The sequence below is a fragment of the Coturnix japonica genome, chromosome 1, assembly GCF_001577835.2.
Source record: "Coturnix japonica isolate 7356 chromosome 1, Coturnix japonica 2.1, whole genome shotgun sequence".
NCBI classification, from domain to species: domain Eukaryota; kingdom Metazoa; phylum Chordata; class Aves; order Galliformes; family Phasianidae; genus Coturnix; species Coturnix japonica.
Genome location: NC_029516.1, coordinates 42,755,817 through 42,779,290, shown reverse-complemented (window position 1 = coordinate 42,779,290; position 23,474 = coordinate 42,755,817). Strand labels below are relative to the sequence as shown.

Here is a 23,474-nt window from a genome sequence, read left to right as displayed (position 1 = left end):
TCGTCTTTCAAATTCTGACCTATTTTTGCTGCATTATCATGAAACTCAGCTTTCTTCAGGGAAATATCAGTAAAACATCATGCCCTTATGAAACAACTGTCAGTGTTAATTTAATTTCAGAGGCATTTCCTTCAGTGTAAGCTCTTGATGTATTGGTTTCCAAAAAAATATTTTTAATCAGATGATTTTTTATTGGGTTTGAATATTTGAGTCATCTTAAGAGAAGAATTTAATATAAATGTTCTTCAGATTCTTTAGTATTTCATAGTCTCATCAATGTGATTTTTTTGCTGTCTAACATACTCAGTGGTGAGTTACCAATGGACTTCTTTTTTCCCAACAATTTTGTATAATATTTTGTTATCTAACATTCAGAATGGTCTTTATGCCAACTGTGAGTCAATGCAAGTAACGCTTACATGATTAAACAACAGAAACATACTAATTTGATTTATTGTTATCAGTGTAATCAAAACTAATTTGTATAATAAATGGGGCATTCTTTGTCAGATGTGACTTGTGCTGCAAAAACAAAATTAAGTACTTCCATAATTAAAGCATCTATTAGCCTTATGGAGAGAAATTTTCTTCCAAGTTAGGCAGGTGCTCATGTATGCAAATGCATATACATGATCTATTTTCCCAGAATCTCCAACACAGAACTTTAATGCATTATGAAAGAGAGTGAAAGGACTTCAGCTGTGACTGATCCTAATTCTCTCCTTGCTCATGCATTGCTTAGAAGCTGATGACAGTTTCACCCATATATGTCATAACAGTTTGTCTCTTTGAAATGGTAAGCAAGGGGAGAATATGATCTAATTTCAATGGTGAAAAAGAAATAATGTGTTACCGCTTGTTGTCTAATAAAGTTTACATTGCATTCTTCAGAGATAGCAGCTGATTAGGGGTAGTTAAAATGTGTTTCATGATATTAGAATCAAAACAGTTGTATGAATGTCTGTGCTTCTAATTATAAATTTATTTCCATGCATTTTGCAAGCAGGATTATTGCATCCTTTTCTGTGAAATCACTGTATAAGCAAGCAGCATAAGCCTTACAGTTTGATATTGGGAAATGAATGTGTGGTTTTGGGAAGATATTTCTGGGATTTTCTTGTATTATTTTGTTTTATTTTCCTTAAGGCTAGCTGTAAAATACTGGCAGAAAATCTGAAAATGGAGATATGACTACAGTTCATTTTATAAGGCAGCCAATGCTGAGATTCTCACAGCATCCATATTTTAAAATGAAAAAATAGATAAATAATATTTTTTATTTCTCTTCAAAACTGTAGTACACATCCAGACTTCTTGATCACTGACATAAATGGAGCCAGAAGAAGATATATCAAGCAATAGTGTATATTTGACTACGTTTGACAGTGAGCTACTATGCGGTACACCAGAAAACTTTCTCCTTTACAGAGACATAAGCTCATGTATGTCTACATTCAGTGTAGATTATGTAGTGCAACCCCTGTAATAGATGACATATGTATTATCAGATTTATTTGTAGAAACCATATTTCAAAATTATCAATATTTTGAGCAGAAAGCTTCAAAGTTGGGTTAAATGCCAAGTTTTAGAATTTTACATTTAAACTAAGGTATGCTTAACTTTTAGTGGCTCCACTATCTACTTACATATTTGCCTCATTGCCTTGATTTAAATTATTCTTCTATATCATATGTCTGTCACTGTTTTCCTAATATCTTTATCACTGATCTGATCTTTCAACAGACCCCTTCCCTTTCTAAAAGACAAGGAATGACCATACATCTGCTATTTTTCAAATTCACGCGAGTATGCTAAATACTGAGCTCTTGGCTGTGAACCCATTTCAGCTCTTGTATAACCCTTCCATCTCAAAATGTTCCAGTTACCATTTGTTCTATGTTAAATGATATTCATTTGTTCAAATGAAGTTGAGTATCTAGGGAGCCTACGCTTATCTGGATACAGCTGGTGAATGATTGCTAAAATTGAAACTAGCTTTACTGTACGTACAATGCTTAAAATACTATTGACTGAATAGTATTAATAATACAGTTTATATTCTTTATTTTGTATTTAGTAAAAGTATAGATTACTGGATTTTTGGAATTTTTTTTTGAGATGGCACAAGGACCCCACCAGCAAAATCAGTGCTGTTGCCAGGGGTGTACTATTACAACCTTGATTTGGTACCGTAGTAATGTATTGATTGCAGTGATTTCACAAAACCTATTGTCTTCCGTTCAAGACATCAGCTGAGTAAAACAGATCAAGAAGCTCAAGGAGATCTTATCCATGATGTTTTACTGATGTAAAAGTTCCCATAAAATTAATAGGAGAATGCTTTCCATAAATCTCACTCACATATCTATGTAACAAAAATTAATCCAAAACTTCTTAATGCTTTGCTTATTACTAAGCTGATGCAATGTACCAAGGAGTCTTTTTGTCTGAAAATGCTTCCTTAATAATTTTTGAAATAACTTGTTTGTATCACTTGTTTTCTAATTTTGTTGGCATAAAATACTCCACATGCACACACACACACACACACACAAAACAAAACCACAACACAAATACACGATTTTTCTCATCCTGTGTCGAAAGAGCACTTCACAAACTGGATATTTCTGGTTCTGAATTGAGTGGATTCCCATTCAGTGAGATTACTTTTCCAGTTTCCTCATAGTGGATCAGGGTTGCCTAAGCAACCAGTGAAATACCAGCACTGGAAACATGGCTGTTGCTTTCTTGCTTTCTTTTAGCCTGAACACAGTGCAGTGCAAAGCTCCCAGTCTTCAGTGCTCACATAAGAAAGGTGCCCAGTGCACTTCAGTGTGAATAATTTCTCCCAGACAGGACGAAACTTGCATCACTTCATACTGAGTGGTCTCCTAGGAAATATAGGAAAGAGGTGGAACTGCAGAGCTCACTGTGTCCCTGAGCCTTGTATTTCTCAGGAGCGAGTCCTGTTGGTGATTTTCATGTTTCAGCTTTTTTAGCTCCAAGAGTCCTTCCTCTTGGATTAAACAGGAAGTGAACAGTGGACCCAATGCTTACATAAAGTGTATCAAGCTAATTAATTTTACTACAAATTAAATTTACCACATTGAAATCTCCTTCAGTGTTATATCTGCAGTAAAATTTAACTGGTAAGTTATGTTAAAATTTCTGACAAATCAGAAATAATGATGTTATAATTTTAGCCTGTTCTTAAATGTATGAATTAGATGAAGTAATCTATCTATCTATAGATCAGATGCTATAGTGTGAGAAACAGAGACATTACATATTAAAATGATGTGGTTTTTTTGGAGTTTGTAAATCAAGAAAGGTTGAAATTCTTATGCTTGCACTGTCTTTCTTGGCTTCAAATACTTGATATCTCACACTCACTGTTGAAGCAAATTTTGTCATGATATTTTATTTTATTTTATTTTATTTTATTTTATTTTATTTTATTTTATTTTATTTTATTTTATTTTATTTTATTTTATTTTATTTCAATATTTGCCACAGCACTGTAATAGGAGATCACATTTGCTACATACCTCATGTTAAGTAAAAAGGCAATAAAAAGGCATTTTAAGAAGGAGACAACAATGCAGTGGGAGGAAAACTAAAAACTTTAATTCTTTGTAGCAGTGAAAAAAAAAAATGTGACTTTAACATAAATTAATGGAGTGTAACTTTTCTGCACATGCAGATAAGGAACTGTGCTGCTTTTATCTCACTTCCTTGAGTGTACAGTTCTTTTACCTGGAGGGAGAAGTGATGAGTTTGAAGGTTACATTTTTCATTTCCTATGAATCACAATTATCCATGGTTAAATAGCATTTTGCAGCCCCCAAAACATGACAATACTGAGATAGGGTCTCTGCTTAAATTTTTTCTTACATAGTCAGTCTGAGTAGAAATATGAAGTCACCTATGTGTTCTGCATGTCTCTGCTACTGAACTGTGCATTGTGACAGTTTATTACATGAGAACAGGCCTTTTGCTGAATTACCTGATGACTTTGCCTTTTGCCTGTTCAAACTGCATCTTCACTGCATGGTGTGTGTGTCTTCTAAAACACTTAAAGCTAAACAAAAAATCCAAATCTGTCCCTATTTTAGTGTCAGGGGAAGAGTTTCTGCAGACACCAGTCCATGCAGAATTTTCACATACAGGTAGCTTTGCTCATGCACTGGATGTTAAAGATAACTGGTCAACTGAAATGAATAAAGTTACTCATATGTAATTTTATATGAACCTGGTGCTTGCTTTTCTTCAATTTAAGTCTTTTGAAACATCGCTAATTAATGTAACAAAAGTGCAACCTATGTTAGAGGTAATTGCCAGAATGTAGAATTGAAAGTAAAATTATTGATTGTAATTTTTTTTTTTTTTAATCATATTCTTAGCTTTTTCTACATACAGACTGAACAAATCTGTTTTATGCTCCTGGTGGTTAATTAGAAATATGTGTACACTTACTGCAGGGAGTAAGCACTAAGCACTTGGGAACAACACTGAACAAACATCTGTGCTCAAATGTAAATACTGAACAAAACTGGACCTATGGTGTTGTGTTTTTTTCCCCAATATTTGAAAGCATTAGTTTTCACTGTGTGAAGATAAATAAGCTACAGACAGGTACTATTGACAGGTATGCATTCCATTTCTCAGCAGTTTCATTTTGCGGTTAGCTTTTTAAAGGTTTACATATCTTTACAGTATTAAATAAGTAGATGAAGTCAACAAATGGAAAGCCCATATCCTGCTTAAACTTTGCGTATATGTACTGTGAATACAAGAGAAAAATATAACTTAGGATAATATGAGGCTTACAAAATAAAGAGTTGAACTGCTACATATCTGTTCCTGAAAAATGGTTCCAGAGAATTCTGACAGTTGTAATTACACATTACTAGGGAAAAAAAAAAAAAAAAAAAAAAGTGATTGCTTCTAAACATAATTTGACTATCTATTTTATTTATTTGCAGTTCATTAAAGCCTGAAATTTTATTGTAATAAAATTAGCACTAAAACCCATAAACATTAAGCAAATGGTCATGCTAAGCATATAGTCTTTAAATCTGTTCTGAGACAGTTTTATGTATTAATTCAGTAAGTTTTGTAGGTTAACAAGCCTTCTCTTGCTGAACTTAATGGCAATTTATCACCATTTATGTTTTATCAGAAGCAGAATTATCACAAAATCATTATTTTTAAGCTACCTGTGAGAAATATGGTGCTCTGAAAATAACAAATATATTGCAAAGTGGCATATTTTAACACTGTATGGGTGATCATTGCAGCTTCATGGATGTTATGCTTCTTGGGTATGTATTCTGGGTATTTTCACTCGGAGAGTTATATGGAGATGAAAGAACCATGGACATTTGAAGTATTATTCTCACCTGCCGAATTGCTGCGATCTAAACTCTGTTGGGTTTTTGTAAGGAGAATTTTGTCTTCTGAGGATTGTTTCATTGCCATTGTTGTTACTTTATTTTTTGTCATCTTAAACGTTTATGAGCAGCTGTTTTGGAACCAGTCCCTGTATTTCACTAAGAACTAGATTTCATGACCCAGTCTTATATTCACATGCCACTTTGCAAAGGCTTTAGAGACTGTATTCCTCCATCAAAGTAATCGTTTTCTCTTGGAACTGAAGATAATTGGTGGCATTTATTACAATCAGTGCACAGTGCAACTATCCTGTCCATGAAGTTTTTGACCAGTATTAGGCTAAGGAAAAAAGAATCCAAGTAATTCATAAGACAGAGACTTGGGAATAAAAGTAACTGTGTAAATGAGTAAACATAAATATCCTTTTTCCCTAGATCCAAATATAGCAGGTGTTATTTGGGAAAGAAAGATCTTATAAAAGAGTTTGATGATCTTTAACAGTAGTAATTGTTACAGCAGTAGTAAAACAGTTATAACAAACTTTTTAACTTTCTAACTAACATAGAGTTTGATACAAAAGCATGAAAGAGGATGAATGCAGTTTATCTTTAAAAAAGTCTTGATAGGTCTAAGAGCTAAATGAGTTGTTGTGGAGCTCATAGAAGGATTGAGCATGTAATTGAACTTGGCAATCATGGTAATGCTGCAGACTCCTAATACAATTTTTCTCTGTACTTTTCCTTGTTCTGCTGCAGTAAGCAGAAAAAGTAAACTTTTAAATGACCACTTCCAGTACAAACAGCTTCTCACGACCCTGGACAGCCTGTCTGTCTTAAACAGAACAAAGAAGTAATTGTCTCATATATTCTTATATATTCTCATAAATTTTAGGAATATTGGGTACTGTTTGCCTCTAATTTATTTTATATGTCATGCAGGATGTCATCTGTCTTGCAAAATAATAGCAAATTAGAGAAAAATCTAAATCCACATGTTTTAAATTCATGACATGAATTAAAATCACAAAAGTGAGTTCCGTTGCAGCCCCAGTATTTTACCTTAAAAGAGAATATGCCTACAGAATTGCCATTTGTGCAGTCTTTAAACTACCTATAGCTTGCGAACTGATATCAGAACACAGAGTAGCATGCACCAGTTTGCTATGTTTTTTGAGCAAATTTCACAGTCTTTTCTGTGCACTGCAATGATATTGCAAGATTTCTGAAACTATGTAGCCTTAAAAAAATAATAATTATGATTTCTATGGTTTTTCTGTAGATGTTCAGATAGGCAGCCATTAAACAAGACAGTGTTGAAGTATTTGGTCTTCAGTTTATTTTTAGTGTACACTTGTGTTAATACTTAGAAGGGAAGAATATTTTACAGTTTCAACACATATTCCATACAAACATTTTCAGTCACACTTACACTTTTCCCATCATCCAGGAAGTCTTCTAAAGAAGCAAATTTGCCATTAAATTTGTTAGCTATAAACATTGCCTGTGTTTCATAAACAAGATCTATGCATTGTCATTTGTACCCAAAAGGGTTTGTGTAAAATCTTATTTTCCCTCACTGGAAGGAAAATTGCCACTTCAGGTAGTTCGGATTTTTCACTGAAATCAGCTCTGATTCAACTGGATGGCACAACTTATTTTTGGAAGGGGCGATCTCTTAACAGAGTGCTCACAGTGAACAGCTGCTACAGAGTAACATTTTATATCCTTACAGCTGCCTTCAGAGTAATTTAACGACTCAGCCTTAGTTTGATACCAAGACTAGAAGCTTAAATTATATTCATTTTTTTCTCTTTCCATCCTTCCAAAGAAATGTTTTCTTCAGAATTAAACTACTTATATCTTCATGACCTGATGGACAGAATTCATAACAGTTTGTAAAATTCTAATAAATAATTGCTCTCTTTTAAACAGTTACTCTCCAGGGGAATTGGAGAAGAACTTTGGGGTCCCGGTGGATGAAAAGCTGAATGTGAGCCAGCAGTGTGCTCTTGCAGTCCAGAAGGCCAACAGTAGGCTGGGCTGCACCAAAAAAATGGGTGGCCACAGGGACTGGGAAGGGACTGTCCCCCTCTGCCCACATGAGACCCCATCTGGACTACTGAGTCCAGGCCTGGCACCTCCAGTACAGGAAGAGTTGTTGGAGTGGGTCTGGAGGAGGGCCATGAAGATGGTCAAAAGACTGGAGCACCGCTGCTGATAAGAAAGGTTGAGGGACTTAGGCTAGTTTAGCTTGGAAAAGAAAAGTCTGTGGGGAGACCTCATTATGGCCTTTTAGTATTTAAGGGGAGCTTATAAAGAGGAGGAGGACTGACTTTTATACATGGACAGATAAGGATAGGACTAAGGGGAATGGCTATAAACTGGAAGTGGAGAGATTTAGGTGAGATGTTAGGTGGAAATTCTTTACTCAAAAGGTTATGAAGCACTGAAAGATGTTGCTCAGAAAGCCTGTGGATGCCCCATCTCTAGAGATATTCGAAGTCAGGTTGGATGAGGCCTTGGGCAGACAGAACCCTGGAATTAGGATGAATTAGATGAAGTTTGAGGTCTCTTCTAACCTAAGCCGTTCTGTTCATCTATGGAAACAGAAAAGAATCAAGTTTATTTCTAAACAGTTTAAAATTTTATTCACACCTTTATTTGGAACACTTTGAATATTCTACCATGAAAACATAGGCTGAATTACATTTTTCTTCCAATACCTAATAGCTTCATACAGTGAATTTAGTTGAATAATAATTATTCACCTTATCTGTGTCATGTGTACAAAGATGTCTCCTAAGAACGCACTTCAGTGTTCCCAAATTACACACACAAACACACACACAAAGAAAAACCAAAACCAGTTTGGAACCTTGAAAACAATTTGAATACTGGAAATCTGGCATGATGACAAATGAGAAAAAAGCATATGCAGGGTTCTTACTGACAGATTTGCTAAATTCCCTCTGAAACTGTGGGGAAGGAATTTTTTATAAGAAGATAGATAGAAATCTTCATACTGGAGGCATTATTACTAGACACAACTACTTGGAGACCCCTGTAGTGAGTGGTGGCAGACATGTCTTTGGAGTAGGATATAAGAGAAGACAAAATGGATCTACCGAATGATTGTCGATGCCTTCTGTCTTCATTACAAACTGCCAATTAGTTGAGCTTTACCCTTCTCTTTTTGCAGATATTATTGGAATTCTCAAAGATTTTACATCAAGCTTCTGAAGTGTTGATTTTCTTTGCACTTCTCAGATCAACAGTGATATTGGTATCCACTTCAAGCCTGAAAGCTTGGCTTCTACTTTTACTCTGTGATCTTTTCTCCCTTTATTTTGGTTTTATTTTGCTGTTGTTTGGGTTTTTTTATTTGTTTGGTTTTGATTTGTTTGCTTGTTTCCAAATTTATTTTTTTTTTTGGAATCTTACAACCTCTGATCTGAACTGAGAAGAAACTACTGGGGGAGGAGGATTTTGAGCTGAGGTCCACAAATAAAGTAATGTTTGTTCAGGAATGAAAATGTAGACCATACATAAGATTGCACAGCAGAGGGAAAGGTGTGTAAGGACTGATAAGTTGCCTGTGAAAAAATTCTACTGACTGAAGTTTATCTGTCTGGGTATAACAATAAATTTTCTTCACCTCCTTGCAAAATTAAATGTATTACCAAATGCAATTCCATTATTATTTCAGTGTTATCTCATTGTTAAGAAAAGTCTCATTTAAACACAATTGACCTCAGAAAAGGTGCATAATAAAACTAATATTATACAGTAGATATCAAATTGAGCAGCAGTCATTGAACAAGTATTTTAAAACCTCTGCTTCTACCTGGGCAGTAATTTAGATTTGCAACAGCTGTGATGAGAGAAGAAGATGGTAGAAATGAAAGAGAGAGGCATCTTATTTTGGTGTCTTGATCAAGTGATCTTCCTGGCAGAAAACACAGATGTAGCAAGAAGGCAGGAGGGAAGTGCAGTTTTGGTAACATGCCATAGTTCTCTGGAACTGGAATTCATACTGTTCCATGATGCCCCTTTAGTAGCTTCTTTTTTTTTTTTTTTTTTCTTTTTCTTCTTCTTTTTCTTCTTTTTTTTTTTTTTCTTCTCACTTTCCTTTTCTAATTCACTATTCTTGTATATTTAAGTTCATAAATAAGACTATTTTTACACATTTTATTTATTTATTTATCTATTTTAATTTTCAAGCTATGCTTTATGGATTACATTTAGCGTACAGTGCAAAATGAGGAGCTCTGATTTCCACAAATATTTCAGTAAAGATTAAATTCTAAATGAATGAACCTGTGTTTAGAAGTGAAAACTGATTTTCATATTTAGCGTCCTAGGAACAATGCATACAATCTAAGGTCATGCTTTTATATCTTTTTCTATTGGATATGAATACTGTTTAGGGTCGTGAGCCTTCTAATTCTATGTTCTTACATGCAGGACAAGTTCAAAAGGGATTTTTTTTACCTTAAGTTTATGTGTTTGAGATAACAACAACTGTGTCAATATTCATTATTAAGACATTTTATCATTCTTATCAGCTTCAGAAGACAGACTAATGCTGCCCTAAACTCTAGTCCACTTGATATGTTATTCATTTATTATTATTATTATTATTTTTATTTTAAGTTAAATTTGACCAAGGTGCAGTACATATCAACATTTTGGAAGAAAAGTAGATGCTTAAAAAAAAAGTCTTTCATTCTTTGCTTACTAGTGTGGGAGCTATTCCAATTATTTTAAGATTTACCTTGCTCTTCAGTTTCTGAGAGAAATCTTTAAATAGGTGAATGCCTTATTTTCTGTCTAAAGACTTGAAAAAAAAAAAAAGCACAGTTGTCTCTTAAGTAGCATAGTGAAAAGCAAGTAAACATGTCACAATTTGTAGTTCACTCCTTGTTATTTTAAAAACTCTTGGCACTATGAATGTAAATTATTAATGCATGTCTCTTGTTCCTACCACCCCCAATAACCTTCTTCCATTTCAGTAGGAACAGAAAGAATAATAACATAATCTCAAGTGCTAACATTACTATAACATTCAAGGTAAACTATTCCAGAAGTGAACATCTCTACTTTTTTTATTGTGTTCCTTCCCATGTTCCTTCTTTGTGTATTGACATTAAAATATTAAGGTGCAAGTAATTCTCAGCATTTCATATTTGTATCTCATGAGATTTTTGAATGCTATTAAAAATCATAAAACTATTTGTACATTTAAAAAGTCATTTTTAGGAGTAATTGAATTGAAAACTCATTTGGCTTTAGAATATTTGGTCTTCAGAATGGCTGCATTCTTCTCCTTTTTATTCTCACTGTTTTCTCTTTCTTTCTTTTCCCTATCTTTTTTTTTCTTTCCTGATAGATACAAAATGAGAGCAATAAAGCGGTTGCACACATTTAATCAAAACATGATTAAAATGTTTTTATTATCATTTCTGATTATTTAATAATATTTTTTCCTAAAATTAAAAACAAACAATTACAACAAAAAATCTGTAACCTTTAGTTCTGTGATGAGATCTGCCACAGTGCTGTGTAGCAAGTTGAACTGCTGATGCCTATTTCTTTTTTTTTAGGAGGGAAAGTTTCCCTTGTTTAAATTTCTCAGGAGACTGTGATCGTTTGATTTCCAATTTATTCCAAATGAGGAATATGCTAATTAAAACAATTGTAATATTGTTTCTGTAATTATTTGTTAATTATGATAGATTTAATGAAGTACTTCTGCATGCTCAGTTCTCCTGAGTGTGTTGGGCAGGTTTGACAATTTGTCAAGTCTGCATCAAAGAAAACACAGGAAGGTTCACTGTTATTTCAAAGCAGGTTGATCTTGAGCCTCCACAGAACTGTATAGCAGCAACAGTGGATTTGAGGCAAGCAAGGAATTGTTTTTTTCAGTAATATAATATTATTTTTTCTACTACTATCAATTTATTTGAAATATGAAGTTTTATGATTCTGCTACAATCCCTTTGACTCATAAAGTGTCCTAGAGATCCAATTCTCCTACATGACCTCTCATCAGAAGCAAAAATAGCAAAATAGTAATGATGGATCAACACATGAAAGACAGGAAATTTATTACTTGTGATGTTTTATATTAATAAAGAATATGAATACCGCAACTTGCCCTAAAATTGAGAACTGAGGAGAGTTAGAATACATGCTCATTGCAATCAACAAGGTAATTTTCACAGAAGAGTTCTTGTATGGGTCAAAATCAAGGAACCTTCAGTTTAATCAGTACAAGGCAGTGGTTCGTGCTAGCGTTTATTATCACAGTAACTCAAACTGTAGAAGTGCTGATCTTTCTCATCTGGTGAGCAGCGTCAAGACCCAAGGAAATGGCAGGCAGCTCCATAAGGGAAGATTCAGGTTGAGGATTAAGAATATGTTCTTCACCAGAGGATGGCTGGGCACTGGAACAGGCTCCCCAAAGCTGTGGGCATGACCCCAAGCTGACATAGTTCAAGATGTTTGGACAACATTCTCAGAAATACAGTTTGAATTTTGAGTCTTCTGTATGGATCCCTAAATTGGACTTGATAATCCTTTGGGTCCCCTCTAATTTAGAATATGCCATGATCATGCACATTATTCCATCTATCTAAGAAAACTGTGCTCTTAGTAGGCATAACATACTTGAAAAGAAAAACAATTTGGTGCTTTAGTGACTATCCATCTGATGTGTATCAGAGAGGCAAGCTGAGCTGACCCTTACATTGTAGGGAATTATTATCTTTTCTTGAGTGGCAGAATTCTGTGGAGGTGACTGAAGATGTTGCCAACACCTTTGTCATTGCACTTCTTTTATTGTTGCCACCTCAAAGAGAGTTCAGCAAAACAGTTTCTATGAGCACTTTCTCATACATTTAAAGCAAAATAAGCCAAAAATAAAAACACAGCTACTACCTAAATTGACACAACTAATTTACCCCAAGCAGATGAAAGGCCATTCTTACAAATGACTCTGGCAGTGGAGCTGTTGGAATTATACCTTCTGTCTGAAAAGTGGGTGGCAATGTTTTCTGTTACTGTGGTAATAAAGTAAATAAAAAACTCGCTAAATGAGGCTCTGTCCTGTAACTCTCACATGATCTTGAGAGAAGTTTAATCATTCAGTGTTACTATAAGTAGCACTTGTATTGCATGTCTTTTTGACCAGTCACGTAAGTGGATTTTTAATTGGATTGAACTGTATTCACCTCTGTAGATCAAAAACATGAATGGCAGCCCCTCTGTTTCTATCCAAAAGAACTGACCTATATTTGGAAATGTAAAGGAAATGTCTCTTTGTGAGCTTGTGACTAGCAACTAGTTAGTTAGAATTATTCATACAGTTCTTCATAGTCATATTTTTAATTAACAAGAACACCAAGTAGAAAAAAAGTATTAAAATGAAATTTTGTCTTACATATATCTGTTGTTTTAAGGCATGGAGAAAACTTCTTTAAGTGCTGATAAAATACAATTACCAAATACTAATGCAAGTAGTCTGAAAGGGACCAGTTTGCAAATTCTGCCTGAAACAGCTGCAGATCAATAATTTCTCTTTCCTATTTTCAGCTGGTCCTTTTAGATCCCTGGATTATTTTTGTTCTATGCTAGTAAGGGACTTTAATAATATAATGTTTGTGGTGGAACCTGGAAGTTTTCATCTTTCAAGCTTATTCAGTGTTCTTCCATGTTTAAACTATTTTCTAATGCTTGTTTTTTCTGTAACTAAATCTGAAAATGATATAGTGCATTTCTTCATTCTGGTAGCTTAATAAAGCTTCACACTGACATTCCTAACAGTGATAGTCAATTCAGAGCAGATTAATTCCATGTTTCAAATGCACGTAACTTTCCAAAATGTCCTGAGCTGATGTCTGGTATCCGCCAACATTTCATGCTCAGTGACATTCAGATGATCATACTGCTTAACCTGATGTGTAATTTGGTAGATTTATCCAACAATCTACTTAAAATGCTGTGTTTTGAGTTCCTGTCAAATGTGTGTCTGAGTCAGCTAAAGTGAAGTATATGCAGAGAATTTCTTCAAAACAATTAAATTTACAGTAATTAATCTTTTGAGATGCATTGTGCATATGGATACCACCTTGATCTTTTGAGATGTCTTGTGTATATGGATACCACCATCTCTATTCCATGTCTGCTCTCATTTGACTACAAGGAAGCAATTCAAGTACATAAAAAGAGATGTCTATACCATTTGCTGCAGCATCCCAGGAATATTTTCTGTCTCTATCTACTTTCCCAGAAAGACTCAGGTTTCCATTAAGATGTGTGTCAGCCCTTGCAGCCACCTTGGATAGCTTACTGTATCAAGAATCTCCATAGATATAGATATATCTGTATTTAGTCACCTGAATTTCTTCTCTCTTTTCACAGAATCTGCTTTTAAATACTGTAATGTGACACTACCGTCTAAAGTAATTTGTGTAAACAGTAAACATTTTTAGAGGTTGTCACTGTATCTAGAAAAATAATATTCTTAGCTAAACTATTTTGCATGTAATTTTTTAGCTTCACAGAGCCACAGATTACTTTAGGTTGGAAGAGACCTCGGGAAGTCATCTGGTCCAACTCACTGCTTAAGCAGAGACACCTAGAGTAGGTTGCTCAGGACCATGTCTAGGCTGTTTGTCTTTTTTCTTTCTTTGCTTGATTGATTTAAGATCATTTGTATGTTATAAATACTTTTCAAGATAATTTATATTCTACAAAGAATTGGAAAACTTTGCAGTTCTGGATGTAATCTTCCACGACTATGACTGTATCTGCCTCTAGAACTGTGCTATAATTCTACAGTCTGAGATATTTTTAGCCATTTTTGAGATTTAGATGCTTAATATTCTTACTGATTCATTTCTACTCCCTAGAAAGAAATTTTGCAAAAATCAGTGCCATTTCTTCAATATTACTTTTCTTCTCAGGCACTAGTCATCCCTGTGGCTCTCCACTAGACTCTTTCTAGAAGGCAGAGGCAAACAACCTTGTATCCCATCTTAAGTATCTGAAAAATACTGCTCAGATCAGAAACATATGCTTTATCAAGGCTAGCAATTGAAGAAGTGTGCCATCAGTGCAAATGCCAGAACATATGTTTTCTATTCTTTTGACTTTTGTCTTGGGACCAGTACAACTTTATCAGTGGCACAGGTAATGGGATCGAGTGTACCATCAGCAAGTTTGCTGATGACACTAAACTGAGTGGTACGGTTGATACAACAGGAGGAAGGGATGCCATCCAGAGGGACTTTGGTAAACTCGAAGAAAAGGACCATGTGAACCTAATGAGGTTCAACAAAGGAAAGTGCAAGGTTTCACATGTAGGTTGGGATAATCCCAGATATTTATACAGACTGGGAGAAGAACTCCTTGTGAGTAGGCCTCTTGTGACAGATTTAGGAGTCCTGGTAGATGAAAAACTTAACATGAGCCAGCAGTGTGTGCTTGCAGCCTGGAAGGACAGCAGTATCCTGAGCTGTATCAGAATAGTGGTGGCCAGCAGGGAGAGGGCAGTGACTGTCCTTCTCTGCACTTGTCAGATCCCACCTGGAATATTGTGTCTGGAGCCAGCTGTACAGGAAATATGTCAAGCTATTGGAGAAAGTCCAGAGGATGACTGTAAAGGTAGTCAAAGGGCTGGTGCACCTCTCCTATGAAGACAGGCAGAAGGAGCTGGGCTTATTCAGTCTGTAAAAGAGAAAGCTGTGGGGAGACCTTCCATTATTTGTAGGGAAATTATAAGCAGGAGAGAAATCAACTTTTTACAAGGGTAGACAGCAATAAGACAAAGGGGAATGGTTTTAATCTAGAGGAGAGAAGAGTTAGATTAGATGTCAGGATAAAGTTTTTCATGGAGAGAGTGGTGAGTTGCTGGAACAGGCTGCCCAGAGAGCTTGTGGATGCACCAACCCTGGAGGGGTTCAAGACCAGGTTGGAATGGACCTTGTACAACCTGATCTAGTACTTGATCTAGTACTTGGCAACTCTGCCTGTGGCAGCAGGTTGGAACTTGATGATCCTTGAGGTCTCTTCCAACCCAAGTCATTCTATGATTCTGTACTTCTACTTGGGGACACTTAAGCAAATCCTTTATTCCATCTAGAAGTGTCAAAATTGTTGAGCAGCATCTTCATTTAGAAGTAGCACTTTAAAAATTCATTATTTTTCCAGTCCCTTTTGTATTATCAATTGGTAAGCTTTGTTCCTAGTTGGTGAAGGACTTTCCTATTCATTCCTTCTCATTCCTTCTTTGCTTTTGATGTATGAAATATAATCAGTGGAACAATTAACTAGATTTCATTAGAATCTTCCAGACTGGATGTGGCTCTGGGCAGCCTGGTCTAGTGTCGGGAGACCCAGCGCACAGCAGGGGGGTTGAAACTAGATGATCATTATGGTCCTTTTCAACCCAGGCCATCCTACAATTCTATGATTTATCAAATGGATTTGGTTTCAAGAGCTCATCTGTTATATTCATGTTGGTTTGCACAGATTTTAGTTATTAAGTGTCACCAAATTTTCCTTTTTTTCCTGTTCCCTGCTGTACTATGTTGTCAAATTAACAGGCACTTTCTGAGTACAGCCACATCCCACTCAACTGCTAGCTTTCTCCTGCAAGAAGAGATTACCACAGAATTTCTCAATGCAATTATATGTGAGCTGTCTGCAAAATTACATTTTGCATTGATATCCATTCATTTTGAAGAATTTATTATGAAAGATTGCTTGAGTCTTACAAAGTTTTACTGATTTTTTATTCTTTTTGCTGCGTGGCAGATTTGAGATATTGTAACAGAATTTTAGCTTGAACCTGGGTATTGAAATAGTCCAGTGTATCACTAGGGGATAATGTTCAACATTATTTCTTCTTCATTAAGTTTTTTAATCCATGAATCTGTAAACATATGTCAGTTTTCTGGAGAATTCTTATTTTGAAGAGCAGGCATAAGTCACATTCTTGTGCTGTGAAATGTGATGTTTCATGAAACTCTGTCTGTCATTAAGATATCTAGGAACCATTCCTTATATAGTCACATAGAAAGAAATCCTCATGGAAACAGCATTATGGAGGTGGCAGTTGCAGCTTTGTATTTTTGTCTAAGCTGAATCTTGCAGTTAAAGATTAACCCTGTGTGATCTACGTACAAGTTACATTTCTGACTGCCTGACATGCAGAATGCACTGCACAAGAAAAAAACAAACAGCTCTATAAAAAATAAAATGTACTTGCAGTGCATTATACTCCTATTTCTGAAATTCTGAGCAAATGCTATATTTGAATATTGTAATGCGCTTAGAATTAGCAATAATTCCTAGCTAATATCCTTCTTTACTGAAAGCTTTTTACTTCATTAGAGACTGGCAAGTCATGTTCAGAAAACTCTACACCAAACTGTCTATAACCTCAAAATCTTTGTTATCTTCTGTAGTTCCTGATGTGTCAGATTATAAAACATGGACAGTTAGAATTTTAGGAAGATAGAAGTCAGTAGAATCCTTCTGTACACAGTCAAGAGCAGACTGTAATGTTTCATGATTGATTTGGCAGCTATGAAGCTACTAAGAGCAAACACAGAATGCACAGAGACTTTTATTAGGATTCTCAAGGGACTACATGGCTTTGAGAAGCTGGTAGCATTGGAACCTGGGCACAGAGCCTGGAAACAATTGACAACAACCTTGCAAACCAGCTTCTGGTGGTATCATTAAATTTAGAAGGAAGGAGAAGGAGAAGCAGCAGACTGGTTGGACGCTGTTGTTCAGTTTCTGTGCTGTTGCTGTTGAAAGAAGAAATCAATATTCTTAGTAAGTTGCTTAGTAGTTATGTTGTTGTATCTCTCACACAGGCTCATGGTACCTTGCTATAAGATTTCCTAGAGTGAGAGCATGTAACACTGCCTCATCAAAGATATTTGCATACAACATAGCCACCACAAAAGATCTGGATCTTGATCAGATCATCATGCTGCTTGCTGTGAAATAATGTCATACTGAAGAGAGAGTTCAGCCTGGAGAAGAGAAGGCTCTGAGGGGACCTTACAGTGTCCTTCCAGTACCTGAAGAGGGCCTACAAGAAAGCTGGGGAGGGACTTTTTATAAGGACATGTAGCAACAGAACAAGGGGAAATGGATTTAAAATGGGAGAGGGTGGATTTAGACTAGATATTAGGAAGAAAATATTTATTGTGACGGTGGTGAGATGCTTGAACAGGTTGCCCTGTGAGGCTATGGATGTCCCCTCCCTGGAAGCATTCAAGGTCAGGTTCCACGGGGCTCTGAACAACCTGGTCTAGAGGGAGGTGACCCTCTTACACGTATTCTTGTTGAGTGTCCCATTTTATGAACTCACTTTGACAATACAACCAAGGCCACAAGTGAAGGTGTATCCAAGTTATGTCCAAAGCAATCTTTATTATGAAAATAAGATGATGTTTCTTACCATCCATCTATTTCAAATGGTTCCAACTTACCTAAGTGGAAGGGAGGGACAAAGAGTGTATTCTCCAGTAATTACCCAGGTGTGACTATTTTATCTACCAATGCAGAGTGTGGATAAGATAGTCAAGATTATGCTTTTTTGGACAGATACTACATAAGTGCAGAGTATGCTTCTAAAAACATCTTTTCAGATCAAAAAAGAACAGAGCATGATTATATTACTCATGCTGGTTTCACGATATGGTTGTTACCATAACCATAGAACAAATTTCTAGTGGATTTTTATTTTACGTTGGAAACTTGTGCCATGGCAACAGCAATGCCTGTTAAAGATGTAACTGTCGTTTTATTTATTACAGCTCTTTCATTACTACTATTAATAACTATGGTTCTACTGAATGTATTTCAATTTTGAGCATGGAATCCCTTGAGATGCAAATGTGAATAAGCTGATTTCCAAGTTTACATGAATGCAAAATTTTTAAGTGAGAAATGATATTCCACAGAGATCCACACATGTACCACAAGCAATTGTGCTGGGGTGAACCAGTGTGTAAATAGCTCATTGAATTGCAGTCTGCTGCCCAAATGCCAGCATGATAATAGCAATACTTATCCGTAGCTTTGAGATTATGGTAGAACTGAGTTATTTTTGTTCCAAATGTAAATGTGTTCCATGTGATACAGATATGGCGGTATCACAGTGATTTTCATAAGTAATGGAAAAGCTGTGGGTGCACTTGTAATGACACTAAAGTTCTATTTATGTTTTGGTATTTAGGGTAATATTTACAAGTAAAAAGATAAGAAGGGATGACAAGCAGTATATGGTGAGGAGGCAAGATCTAAGATCTTTCTCTATTGGATTTTTTTTTAATTTTTTTTTTTTTTTTTTTAGATTATGAAAATAAACATTGATGCAAAAGGAAGTAAAACAGTTTTTAACAGGAAACTTCTTTCCATCAGAATTTGATTCAAGAGCTTTACCTTCTCTGCCTGTTTTCTTCCCCAGTATCCTCATATCTTCCATTTATGCAAAAGACTGTGAAAAAGCAAAACTATTAAAATCAAAAAACTGCTCACTGAATACTGACCTATGCAATATGGTTTCATGCAGTATTCATTGCTAATACCATTTGAGTAGGTTCTAAAAGACAAAACAAAACAAAAATGAAGCAACTAATGAAAAGGTTCAGAAGCATACAATAAAATTAGGAGATTGAATAGCTTAGGAATGGACAGCCTGAATTTCTAAGATGTATAGATTTAAGATTAATTCCAACCATATTGGCAGCTTATTAAATTGATCTTCCAATGCACAGTGGTATTCAAAATAGAAGAATAATTTTGATATGTTTGAAAAAAAAAAGACAGGAAATAATAAACAAAATACCACATTTTGAAAGCTAAGAAAAGAAAGATTATTTCATGTAAGTTGTTTTTTTAAATCATTGTTGCTTTGAAGTTCTTGGGACTGAGATCTTGTTAGGAGGTTCACATGGGCAGTGAAGACATATAGTTGCAGTTTTAGAGATATTGTAATTTGAATAAGATTCTTAGTATCTCATGCTTCAATTACTGAAACAATAAATACTGATTTGCAAGAAAACAACAACAAAAACCTTACTCTAGCAAATTAATTTATGATAGTTCATTGCAGGGATATGTGTATACATTTTAACTCTGTGACTGATTTAGACCAGTTCAGTGAGTAATATGCTACTACACTGCATAGAGCAGTGATATAGTCCAGTTCAATATTCTTTTTATTATATATCAGCTCCAATAGGAAATGAAAAGAATATTACAAAACTATATTAAAAGACATTTAAGGATTAAGTTAGAAATTCAAAGATCAGAAGATTTAGAGTTTTAATTGGATAACAGAAGACTTGTTTTGAAGGGACCTCTCAAGGTCATCTAATCCAGCACCCTGTTTGGATCATCAGATCAGACAAGATCTTTCCTAGCCAACCTTTGAAAACCTTCACAGATGGAGACACCACCTGTCTGGATAATCTGTTCTAGGACAATGGTGCTGCAGGCATGCTGAATACTTCTTAATATTCATCATAACTACATGCTATATTTTCTTGACAACCCCAGTCCTTTTTATTGCCCAATACAGCTTTGGTCTGCATAGTTCAGAATCATGGGTTGAAGAAAGTCTGTGTAGCTATGAGATCTTTGCTTCCTTTGTAATACAGTTATCAAAGTTCTTAGTAAAAATTAAAGATATCAAGGAAAACAGATGACAGCAGTGGCAGCTGAATACTACACAGAGAATATTCCATCTCTGCTGGAGCTGTTTTTGATCAAGGCAAACCAAACTTCATCCAAATAGTCATTAACAGCAAATTAACAGCAAATGTTTTTTGAATGCTGAATTTGAGACTGTACGGGGTCTGACTTATAGAAATACAGATGTCAATAACAACTCAGAGAAAATTTTGTGTTCTATAAAATTAAATACCATGGACAAAGCAAATGTCAAAGATTATAAAATCAAATGCCCAAAATCTTTTGATATTTTCAGCATGATCTTGTTGTGCCTTATTTCCAGTTTGTCAAATTAAAATGTTATCACATTATGGCCTCACTATATAGATACGTGAATTCATATTTGTGAACTACATGGATAATCATCATACAAAAGTTTCATGAAGTGCTGACAAATTTGTCATTTTAAGAAGGATTTCAATGATACGCAGTAAGTAGACAATAAGTCTACCCTTTTTGAACAAGGAAAATATGTTGAATTGCTTCTCCTCCACTAAGCAAACTTCAGTCTAAATACTAGGTGAAACAAGCAGTTGCTTGTTGTGTTTTTTTTTAACTGCAGGTGATTATGTGGAAAGTGAAAAACAGTGTTAACACAGAAGACTAGATGTTACACAGGCAATGTTTCCATCTTTCCTGTCTTAAAGTATTTGCATTTACATCTTGATGTCCTGATGTTTTTTTAAAGGTGAAAGTTATAGGTACATATTCCTGTTCAAGAATATACATATTCTTATGTGTGCAGTCCAGTAACAATTGTGCTTAGAGATCATGCTGCACTCAATATGTTTATGATCTTTCTGTACATTGCAAAGTTCTTCCACTTCAACTAACATAATAAATGAAAATAATGTTTTGATATGGTGTCACTGCACCACTATTGTAATGAAGTGAGATACACTTTATTGTGGCCACTACATATATTTAATGACCACAGAAGAATGAGATTACTTAGAAAAATTTTTGTCTATAGGAGTAAAGTAAACAAAATCAGGGCATGAGATGACATTGGCATTGGACAGTCTGTACTGTTAAACTCTTATGTGGATTTTGGCAAGATTTATCTAAGACCAAGTAGTACCCACCTAGACAGTGCCAGGACGTAGCTCAAGTTTTAACTGAAGTTGGAGACCATTCCCAGTAACTGAATGTGCCAGCTGTCTTGGACATTAAACAAAGAATTTCTCTAGATCCTAGGAATAATATTTAGCTTTGTTTATTTACTAGTATAGATATAGAAAAGATATTACTGAAGTTTGTGTAGATATTAGTAAAATCCTTGACATACAGGTGATTTACTGTTCCTTCTTTATTTCTTGAAAAGCACACCTGTTTCTTATCTGAATTCAGTAGACAGCTGTAAGACATGTCTCTGAAACAGTAGAATAGGATTCAGTTGATTATTAAGATATATGAATACAGGTAACTGATTGTAGTCACTGGTAGTCTAGTCAATACAGTTAACAGAGTAATGCAGAGAGTAATTAATATGAAGTAAATAAATGAGAAAATAAATAAGTAAGAGTAAATAAATTTCGAGGTTGATGGTCCTGCTTGTGGTGGGGGGGGTGGAGATTCACGATCTGAACTTGAACTCCCTTCCAACACAGGCCATTCTGTGATTCTGTGTAATTCTGTAATACAGAGAGTAATTCACTTAACCACAATATTCAGTTCATGCTCTCTAGTACCCACTGAATTTATCAAACTGCTCAGAGACTATGGTGGAAGCTTGCATACTCAGTCTTACAGATATATAAAAAGAGATTTCTTAATTGGAAGTTGAATCTCAGCTACTGAATTTTTCATGAAAATTAAAAACATCAAAATAAATCATTGTATCATTAGTATCTTTCATTACATGTTTGAGTTCTAAATTGTAGACTTGCAGTGGATTCAGTAACTGTCAGTAATGAAAGAAAGAATGTCCTAACTCCTCCTTTTCCCATGCTCTTTAGCCCCAAAACGTTTCTTCTGGAGTTACCGATTCCTTATGCCCTGTAACATCTCATATTTAGCCTTTCAGCATTACACCCACATCTTTTTAGTTGCAAAGAATCTGAAATATATATTTTACACAATTCTTCAATGAGAAAATTAGATTTTCATAGGTTACATTCTTTATCTTGATCAGAATTTGACAATGTTAGTTTAATAAATGCCATAAGCATGCAATTTAAAATTTTCAAGATACTGACTAGAAGAGCTACTGGTAATTTGAAGTACATACCAAAATATTTCTCCTACCATATGTATGTCCAATACTATCTTATTTTAGATATTATATATTGAAATTTGCGGTGTTTTTACTAGCAGATATTTTAGCAGATAATGGAAAACTTCTCACATTCTTTGCAAATTGTGACTATACTATCTTTGAATCCTTCTGGTGGCTCTTGCTGTGCATACAGTCCTCCAGTTAAGAGCCTACTATATGGTTACATGGCACTTCTAGGAAGAATGAGGTGTCATGTCTCATGACGTAGTTTCTGAAGATGCAACTGTTAGTGAGGTTACATTTATTTGGAACAGAATGTGCTCACTTAATGCCACATGGATAGCATGATGTTATCCATAAGAACACTTCAAATGATAAATTAGAAAAAGGCACACATAGAAAATGGTCTCAATAATTTTCTTCTGTTCCTTACAGAATCAGATAGAAAAAAAGAACTGCATACTGAGAATTCTGTCAAAAAGTGTGTTTTTCAGTAGTGCACGCTTTTTCTGCTAAATTGTTTATAAAACTTGGTTCTGTTCTTAAGAAAAATCTTGATTTGCAATTATTTTACAACGATTTCTGTAATTCTGGAGCTATTCTTGTAAGTGCTTTTAAATAAAAATACTCAGAATCTGTTCTCTAGAGAGTGTCTGTAAAAAGGCATAATGGAGTAAATTCGCTATTTCTTTAACAATGACTATTAAAAACAATATTAGCAGTCCTCCTAACAATACAGACTTTTAATGTGTTTTATTACGTATGAAGGAACTAGCTAATTCCTTATGCAAAGTTGTATAATTTGAAGGCATTTCAACTCAGTAACTAATTAAAAGAGACACTTCAAACTGATGGAATAAAAATTAACTGTTTTATTTTATAAATTTACTTTTTCCTGGAATGTGTGTGTAATGCTGAGCAGTTCTGGCTGTCTTTCAACAAGTCAGGATAAATTTATCAAGTTCAAGGAGAGAATTGTTTTTTAAGAGAATAATAAATCAGCTCTTGTCATAAGTACCTTTTCTTTCTGAATAAAAAAAAAAATTAAAAAAAAAACAACAGAAAGCATAAAAAATAGATTTTTCAAAGGAATTTTTTCGTT

At 34.8% G+C, this 23,474-nt stretch overlaps 1 protein-coding gene across 9 annotated transcripts in view; it reads left to right on the top strand.

Annotated features, from left to right (window-relative positions):
- The window catches only part of ANKS1B (ankyrin repeat and sterile alpha motif domain containing 1B), a 393,719-nt gene that overhangs the window by 160,132 nt on the left and 210,113 nt on the right, over positions 1-23,474 (top strand). The window contains exon 1 of one of the 9 annotated variants that reach the window (XM_032444001.1): positions 3,126-3,150. The exons of the other annotated variants lie outside the window; for them this stretch is intronic. The gene's annotated coding sequence lies outside the window, so the exon portion shown is untranslated. Of the gene's footprint in view, positions 1-3,125; positions 3,151-23,474 lie in introns of those variants that run through there. 9 annotated transcript variants of the gene reach the window in all.